Raw genomic sequence first — 8,729 nt, 5'->3', positions numbered from 1 at the left:
TGACCCAGAGGGAGAAGCTGCTGAAGATGTTCAAACTCTACAACTGCAGCAAGACGTTTCTGAATTTTGTGTATTTTGACATTACATTTTCAGTTCGTTGATGTGTGCTGGCACACAGTTACTAACATGTAGCTAGGTAGCTAATGCTAACTGTTACTATCTCATCATTACTGGGAACTCTTTTGGTAAATAAGCGCTATTGTGAATTGTGTAATGTAGTTATCTATCATGCCTCCTTAGATATACTTTTACAGTCTATGAAAATGTTTGTTGTCTGAGGACTGCTACAGGTGTTCAATGTCAAAACTGGTAAGATATTTTAATAGATGATGACAAAGTAAATCATTTTTATTTTTATAAATTTTTCTCCATGTTTTGAACAGAGATGCTCATCATGACATCTTCCTTTATGTAGTAAATTTATTTTGTGTATTACAATGAAAGCTGTAAATCAGCATAAACATGTCTGTCAGCAACATTAATCTTTAGTCAAAGACGAGGCTGTGCAATGTTGTCAAGCTCCACATTACACGCAATAAGTGCCATGTTATAAATTACCTCTACTATATGCGCTTGATACTGTATGTAGCCAAGCTTACTTCTTACCCACCTTAGCTCCACTGTCTGTCATTTTTTGAATTTCATAAGCTTTATATTTTGGTGAATGTTTCCATTTTTCTCTATATTTTGGACAGGTGTTCCTGTGGAAACTGTGCAACCATGCCCACAGAAGCTGAGAATATCTGCTGCTAGGAGATACCACAGGTAGCATTCTCACTGGACAAACTAATCAGTAATTTGTTTTGATAACAATACATTTATAATAAACTGTAGCATTTACCATTTGTAATTCACTGTAGGTTACCAGACGGCTATGGGAGATCGATGAAGATTTACCATGTATGGTAGACCGTCCTGGGTTGGAGCCGCTCTGCCTCAATGTGTTCTGCCTGCAACATGTACCGCGCTGACTACGGTACTTTACGGTTGAGAGGAATACACCAGTATGTTTTGCTTCTTTGTAAAAACATAGTTTCAATCTGAATAAAAGATGTTAGACAGTCTTGTTTTACTCAGTGCATATAATTTTACAATGGTAATAACACACCACAAATGGAGTAACACACCCTCAAATAAATTAGTTTAGCTGCTCTTTGATTTGTAAAGTTCTTCTATCAGCAGATAGTGTGCATATAATATATGAATTCAGGAGTTATTTCTTTAGTAACAATCAAGCATTTATTTACATCAAATGAGGCACTTATAATCAGTGATAATAAAAAAACTGTAGGATTCACTGGATCCATATAAAAAATTGTGACACACAACATAGATATGTGTTTGCAAGACTAAATGCCCTGTCCAGTTGTTTTAGTCGGTACAGGTATCTAGCCTATAGGAGCTTTGTGAGCTGGTGCTGGGGCTTTCTTGGTCGCAGAATCTGGGTTGTCATTCCAGCCTGCGTGGTCCTACACATCCATGCCGAGTTTCCTGACACCACAGGACAGTACATGAGTTTTAGACTGCCCCATGATAGAACCGGGACACAGAGCTGGATATGACCTCCTCCTTCTCAGGCCGCTCGAACTGTGCAGTGAGGTCCTCTGGGATGGGGATGGCCAAAACAGCTTCTGTGTATGGTCCGAGGTCAACAAAGACTTTTTCAAATATGAGGTCCACCACATTCTCTGTTTGATAAAACAAAAGATTTTGTTTACATTTTTAATTTTTTTGTTGTTTTTTTTTACGAAACAATGACTGAAAGTCTGTTTCTAACTACCTCCTGACATTTTCTTTACTGTATTTTGTTGTTGGTGGAACTGTCATAACATTATACGTGCAATACTTAATACAATGTGTACAAAACATTTTTTGGTTGAAAAATAAAATAATATAACACTTATAGAATGTCGGCTCAGTCTTAACTGGTTTAGCTCTGCATTCTCCCTTCATGGCCTTTGGAAATTGGACCTTGAACAGTGGTTCACCTTCTTTTGTTTGGGCTTGTGGTCGGTCAGCATTTTCATTGTAGGACATGGTAGCCAGGTAGAGTCTGGAGGTACAGTAAAGAGAAAATCAAAGATGTTAATGTTGACAGAAACCTTAGCCTACACACTCTCACAAGTTGTAAGTAACCACAGCTTCATTTACCTGCACAGCATTCCAAGACTGATAAATGACTGTTAGGTTTATCAAGAGTAGATGCACTTCAGATGGCTACAGACCTGTACTTCTGATGTGAGGCTGAAGAGTCCTCAAGGATAACTGTGTGCCTACAGTGGGTCAGTCTGGCATGCAACATCCCTTGTTGCAGGAAGCTTTGATGTGCTGGCCTGAACAGAGGAAACAGAGGATACACCAACATCTCTTCAAATGTGTAGTTATGGAAACAGTTGCAAGCAGTGCAAAAAGTGTGATAAAGTTAGCTGGGTGGCTCTAATCAACGTCACACAGCGATACCAAGCAGAAGAATTGCATACAATCTGTACCCAGCAATACCCGGCTGTGTGGACGAGGCAAAATGTTAGCCACATTAGCTGCCATGCTAACAACACATGTAACAGGTTCTCGTGTATATACAATAAAGCAACATAAAATGGTAAAACTTACAGCTCCCAAGTTTGAAGTTGGGTCTCGGACAGTCGGTGCTGATTCGACTGCAAGCAAAAGACGGAGAGGATGGACTTCTCTTATGTTTGGGGAGTTTGTAGACAGGCCAGGGACACATATTACTGTTAGAAAACCATGGTAAAGTGCATTTTGCATAATATGTCCCCTTTAAAGTCGGCCGTATACAGGGTGAACAGGAATGGAGCCAGAACAGTCCCCTGTGGAGCCCCAGTGCTGCTCATCACTGTCTCTGAGACACAGTTACCCAGCCTGATGTACTCTGGTCATCTTGTCAGGTAATCCACAATCCATGACGTGAAGCAGGGATCCATCCCCATCCCTTCCAGTCTTTAAGAATGGGGGGTTGGATGGTGTTAAATGCACTTGAGAAATCAAAGAACACAACTGCCTGGCTCATCCAAGTAAAAATAGGCCTGGTGGTGCATGTTCAACCTGTGGCTTCAGAAGGTGGAGAAGCAGCCGCTCCAGGGTCTTCATGATGTGTGATGTGAGTGTAACACTCCTATAAGAGACTGATAGGTGGTGAATAAATATTGTAGTTTGTGAAGGACCAGTAGGTTCGGCTGCTGGAGTGAAATGGCTAAATGAGACGCAAAGACGTAAGGTTTGATTTAGAAGTATGCATGCTTCTTATTACAAAGAAAATAATAGGTTAAACACACAAATCACAATATTGTTACCACTTACAATAACAGTAATAACAACAGTTGTGATGAGCCACAGTTGATATCACATTAGCAATTGCTCTAAATTCAAGTTCACTGTACCTTATTGCAAAGTGTCTATCTTGGGTTCACCCTTTACCTGAATGCTCAGTAAATGACAATTGATTCACGGTTTCTTTCTGATCAGATTCAATTCAAAACATAGTTCACAGTACGCAATCACAGCTCTGCTTACAACCACCACCCTGCTGGAAAATATCCTACCACTCAGTCATTCGTTCCATGAGATGAAGAGGTGAGTCTTTTGTTTAATTCAGTCCAAAGTCCAGAAGAAAAAACTTAAAAGGTAAAAGGTGAGTTCTAGTCCACAGTTCAAGGGGGAATGTGTGTGTATTGGTGGTGGTGGTGGGGGGTATATATGAATGAGAATGATGAGGCTGAGTGTGAGGGTGTTTGTAGCAGTTGGCCTACCACACCACCGAGTGCAGTAGAAACAGGATGCGCTCAATGCGACTTGCTAATGCTAATTCACTTTTTTTTCAAAGATACTCCACAAGCACAGCATACAGCGTACAACATATATTATCAAGGTTAACTGGTATTTCCTGAAGTTTCATCAACTTTTTCAGTCTTTTCACCGGCCCTGTTAACAGTGTTCCGACACGATGTCTCTTCGCACACACCGGAAAAAAAACACACTCTTGCTCTCACAAGACGTGAGCAGGGGGGTGGGAATAGATACAGTCAGATCATCTCTGATTGGTCCAAGATAGCTTGTCAATCTTTTCTGATCTGTTCACTGGATATGGAATATCCCATTATTTAAACAACTCTTATGTTATTTTGAGTGAAATAACAATATTGCAATACTCTTATAGTTAGGTTTGTTTTTTTTTCTGTAAGTCACTATCATGTGGTTTACATGAGGGCCATCGGTCTGTAGTCATTTATCTCAGCCAGTTGTCCTACTTTAAGCACCGGAACAAAACATAATGTTTTCCATAGGACCAGGACCCTGTCTGTTTGTAGACTTAAGTTAAAGATCCTCTGGAGAGGATCCTTTAACAGCCTTGGTCACACACCATTGGGGCCTGTTGCTTTTCTAAGATGTAGCCCCTTGAGCTCCGCCCTCATCTCCTCAGCTGTAAAGGACAGGAGACTTGACCCCAGTGTGGAGGGAGTTGCAGCTGCAGTGTCAGGTTGTGGAGGAGATGCTGTAGAAGAAGCTGCAGCTGAAGCAGTGGGAGAGAGAACAGGTGAGGCTGTGTCACACCTGTTGTAGAACAGGTTGAACTCATTGGCCTTGTCCACTTCACCTGATGTTGCCTGGCTGTTCTTCTCTTTATAGCCAGTGATGGTCCTCATCCCCTTCCACACCTCTCTGGTGTTGTTGTGCTGCAGCTTCCTCTCTACTTTCTTTTTGTAGTCCTCCTTCGCCTGCTTTAATCTCCTCTTCAGCTCATGTTGCACACACCTGAGCTTCTCCCTGTCTCCATCCCTGAAGGCCTCCTTTTTCTGCTTGATGTTACTGGTGATCCAGGGTTAGTTGTTTGGAAAGCAGTGTACAGTCCTTGCTGGTATTACAGTGTCTATACAGAAGTTAATGTAGTCCGTGGTATATTCAACCATTCTATCAAGGTCAGGATCCTTGCTTTTATCATCTGCCAAGTGGTGGAGCTGAAGCAGTGTGGGCCCCCTTGACATTTGCATACAACAGATCAAGTGCCTTATTTTCCCTTGTAGGACAGTCAACATACTGATGAAGCCAGTCAGATGAGAGGTGAGAGTGACATGGTTAAAATCCCCCGATATTGCAATGAATGCATGAGGGTGCTGGGTCTGTACTCTCGCAACAGTCTCGTCAATGCAGAATCTGCTTGTGGTTGAATGTAAACAACAATGGCAACATTGTGTGAGAACTCCCTCTGTACATAGTACGGTCTAAGACCAATTGCCACCAGGTCAATATCCCAACAACAGCTCTTGTCCTTCACTGTGACCGGGGTTGCTCCATCTATTGTTCACAAGCAGAACCAGTCCTCCACCTTTATTCTTTTCACTTGCTCTGGCGTCTGCTCGTTCTGCAGTGAAGCCGGGTAAATCCATACAACGATCGGGAGTCATGTGGTTTAACCAGGTCTCCATGAAACACATGAGATTACACTCACAATATGGGTTCATCCCACCTTCCATGTTTCCAAGGTCAAGCCTGTTCATGAGAGTCTCTTGGTCCCGGCTGCCCCGGCTCCTCCACCTTGGATCATCGAGAGAGGTCCCACCTTTGCGGTCCACTAGCTCCTCCGTACCCGTCCTCAAGGGAGAGGTCTCCAATACCTGGTTGACTGGGAGGGTTACGGTCACATCCTGGACCCTCATCTCATCAGGGATTTCCATCGATAGCACTCCGACCAACCCTCCAACCCGGTACCTGCCTCCAACCAACGTCGCAGGGCAGCCCCTCCTCTCTTCGATCCACTGGAAGAAGCAGTTTCTCCCCTTGAAGAGGATCAGTCCTCGGCCAAGGAGGAGGAGTCTCTCTCTCTGAAGACCCCTGCTGAAGAGATGGATTGGTCTGGCTCCGAGGAGTTTTAGCACCACCTTCCTGGGCTCCCCTCCTGCCACCCAGTTTTGGATGGATCGTTTGGGACATCAAGGTCCACGAACTTTCCCCTGTGTGTGTGAGCTCAGTCGCCACTCTCCACTCACCTAACCCACAGCTCTCCAGCCCTGGCCCCACACCCCTGCCTCTATCCCCAATATCCACTTGTGTGCAATATCTCTGCTGGTTCATAAATAAAGGTCATTACAAACTATATCCAGTTGTGTGCTGCATTTGGGTCCATACTACACCTGTTTCAATTTGAGTAAAAATGAAAATGCAATAAACCAATTTGCATTTTCATTTTCACCTACTTATATGGGCATTCTAGGACAATATTACAATAAATTCCTCACACTCATCAGCATTTCTCATTGAGTTTCTTCCTTTGTATCCACATATGTTTCACTACTAGACGTTTTCTCATTGTGTTGATGCATTTCTCATCTGACTCTGACTCATAAACAGTTTGTTCCTTCATCAGATATAATCACAGTCCTGTCATGCAGCATCAGTGTTTTCGATCAAATCACTTTAAACTTTCTTCAAATATATATGAGAGCAAGCCCAGTCACACACACACACACACACACACACACACACACACACACACACACACACTCATATATATATATACTGTATGCGGTGTGGATCTACTGTACTATAACTGATGCTTTGTTCTAAGTTTGATTGCATAATCTTGTTTGTCTTTTTTCTGATTGATAGTTCCATGTTGATCATGGAATGCCTTCCTTTATGGTTTCCTCAGTTACAGCAATTATATTCTGTGAATTTACTGATAGTTTTTTACAACTGCTTTTACACATTTTCTAAACTAGGCCTAATTTTTTTAACTCTTCACACAAATCCATAAATTGCAAGTGCCACAAATGCTGCAAATTGAAACACAGCAAAATATCATACAGTAAAACATCTAAAAATCAAGCATTTGCATTAAATTCCAAACACTTGTTTCATTATAGTATTGTTCTGCTTACACCATGTTCCAAATCTAAAGCTCTTCTGTCTATAGGCTTGTATATACATTTCCATACAGTGTTGTAAAGTGACAGGAGAGTGATCTGGTTGGAGTATAGACAGTACAATAAACACCAATGCAATGTTGCATCATAATGTAGTTATTTTTCCAACATGTTAGTGTTGTAACTGTAATACTGTGTCTGAACATTTTTACTCTGTATTTTTTCAATTGCTAACAAGCATTGGTCAAAACTGAAGTCACATTGACAAAACACACACAGTCAGAAAAACAGTCTATGTGGATCAAACTGAATCACTTTTCATTGCTTTCACACAAAATGCATTCAGTGACCACAGTTACCAAAATTCATGAACTCCTTTCTCAGTCAGAGTCCACCATCTCCAAAACACTATACTTTTGCAGCACATGTTTCAAATGCTAACACACTTTGTTCACAGTTCAAAAGACAATAAACACAGAATGATGGGGGGAAAAAAGTGCATTTCTGCTGCAGCCACAATAAAATCTATAGAGAATAATATCAAAATATTGACAATAAAATGAAATAATAATTCCAAACACAGCTGAGTGCAGTTTGCAGCTGAAAACCTACCTAGGTGACCTGTGTTTGGCCTCATTACTGTACCAAGCAGATTAAAGGGGATGGCTACTTAATGTTTTTTTAAAAATATGGATCAAAGAGGACAGGCTGGTGGAGAGAGAAAAGTGACAGGGAGAGGAAGACCAAGAACTGTGGTCTCTGATGAGATAAGGGCATCAGAGACTGGCAAAACAACAGGTGAGACATGCATCCCTCAACTATTGAACTACATTTCACAGTACAGTACACTATGTTTATATTTTACATCTACTGACATTTTTGAAATATATTGATTGTTTTGTGTCCAGAGTCCTTGAAAAACATAAAATAAGGATGAAGCAGTTGTACACAGGACCATTTGAAAGAAACGGAGAACGTGAAAGAACTCCATTGTCAATAAGTCCAGGTAAGATGTCTGTTCAACCTGAGTTCACACCTGAGTGTGTTTCCTATATGGGAATCAGCTGTGACTGATCTATTTGCATAACTTCAATCAGCTGTTTCTCAGTAGCAATGGAAAAAAATACAGGGGATGTATTTGTGTTTCAATCTACAATATGAACAGCTGTTCACTTTGACTTTAGCCTATAAGTTAGGTTTAGAACATGATGTTATCTGCTCTGACATACAGTGTGAAAGCATTGGTATATTTGGCAGTGAAAATCCATTGTTTTGGTCTTGGTTGAGCTTGTGTGTAAAAGAAGTTCAAGCATTTTAAATCTGTGTTACCTGTATGCATTTTGTGTCAAAGCAACAAGAAATCTGTTAATTATATAGCCTAACATGTTGTGCTAACTGTGTTAAGAGTTTAGGAAAATTGTTAAAAGTATTGAAAAAATTGTCATAGCAATCGTAGAAAACTGTAATACTGACACATTAAAGAAGACACAGAAACGGCATCTCTGTCCAGTTCTACTGAAAAAAGTGATAAAAGTGACTGACGTGATCTTTGTGGCTAATGCTTCAATCATATGGTCAGATGTAATGTTTACAATGAAAATGATGGTAATGATGATGGAAGTTAACATAATGTTGATGATGATGGGTGACAGGAAGCTTTCTCTCTCTCTCTCTCTTTCTCTCTCTCTCTCTCTGGTTATAAATATCCAAATCAATACAAATCTTTTTGACCTGCAGCTTTCTTCTTTGGTAATTTCTGCTCCTCCATCATGACAGATCACTTACCAGATAATCTAATTTAAGGTGTGTGTGTGTGTGTGTTATGTGTGTGTAGCATGTTCTCCATCCTCC

The 8,729-nt window shown here is 40.9% G+C and overlaps 2 long non-coding RNA genes across 2 annotated transcripts; one reads left to right on the top strand and one right to left on the bottom strand.

Annotated features, from left to right (window-relative positions):
* Positions 1 to 389: 389 nt before the first annotated feature.
* Positions 390 to 1,063, top strand: LOC130166136 (uncharacterized). Its single transcript, XR_008827114.1, has 2 exons — positions 390 to 765; positions 861 to 1,063. It is a non-coding gene; the product is annotated as an uncharacterized LOC130166136 (long non-coding RNA).
* Positions 1,064 to 1,213: 150 nt separating this feature from the next.
* LOC130166137 (uncharacterized) lies at positions 1,214 to 2,333 on the bottom strand. Its single transcript, XR_008827115.1, has 2 exons — positions 2,226 to 2,333; positions 1,214 to 2,053 (listed from the first exon to the last, which is right to left on the bottom strand). It is a non-coding gene; the product is annotated as an uncharacterized LOC130166137 (long non-coding RNA).
* Between the last annotated feature and the right edge of the window lie 6,396 nt (positions 2,334 to 8,729).

This window comes from Seriola aureovittata, chromosome 3, assembly GCF_021018895.1.
Source record: "Seriola aureovittata isolate HTS-2021-v1 ecotype China chromosome 3, ASM2101889v1, whole genome shotgun sequence".
Lineage (NCBI taxonomy): Eukaryota > Metazoa > Chordata > Actinopteri > Carangiformes > Carangidae > Seriola > Seriola aureovittata.
The sequence above is the reverse complement of the archived record's forward strand: the minus strand, read 5'-3'. Positions and strand labels throughout refer to the sequence as shown.